Raw genomic sequence first — 612 nt, forward strand, 5'->3', positions numbered from 1 at the left:
ATCCCTTTCCCTTCCGCTCTGTAAAAAAATCAATAAAATATATTTTTAAAAAGTGAAAAAAAAAAAATAAGCCAGTTCCTGAAGAAACATCACTGCTGGCTGGGAGCCTAAATCTGAAGCAACTCAGCAGGGCTTCCAGCAAAGGCTCCAATTTCCAGAAGGTCAGGCCCTAGGGGTCCCCTGGGTCCCAAAGTGAGGCTCGGTGCCCATAGCAACCAGGCCCGCCCCCGCAGGGAGAATTCTTTTTCGAGCACTTTGGGAATTTTCAGAGCACTGATAGGCTGCAGACTGTCTTTTCCTGGGGGAAGAAGTCCCTCCTGGGAAAAGCTGGCCCTGACCTTGAGGTTAGGCGAATTGCCCTGCCCCCTCAGTAACAGCCACCGGTGCCTTCGTGCCCTGGAATCGGCACACTGTGTGGCCTCGGAGAACCAGGACTTGTGCTTGCGCCCCCAGCAGAGCGCACTGAACCAGGGGCTGCCCCACCCCCCGGCTCCCACCAGGAAGGCACCCCCAAGAGGAACTCTTCTGGGCTGGATTCCACAGTCCCCGCGGCCTCCGCGACGCCAGGGGGCGCTGTGGAGCTCGGCCCGGCTTCCCTTCCTCCCGGAACCC

At 57.5% G+C, this 612-nt stretch overlaps 1 protein-coding gene across 1 annotated transcript in view; it reads right to left on the minus strand.

Annotated features, from left to right (window-relative positions):
- MAN2A2 (mannosidase alpha class 2A member 2) overlaps positions 1-612 on the minus strand; it is a 53,939-nt gene that overhangs the window by 15,567 nt on the left and 37,760 nt on the right. The window lies entirely within an intron of this gene.

This window comes from Myotis davidii, unplaced genomic scaffold (assembly GCF_000327345.1).
Source record: "Myotis davidii unplaced genomic scaffold, ASM32734v1 scaffold324, whole genome shotgun sequence".
In the NCBI taxonomy this organism is placed as follows: domain Eukaryota; kingdom Metazoa; phylum Chordata; class Mammalia; order Chiroptera; family Vespertilionidae; genus Myotis; species Myotis davidii.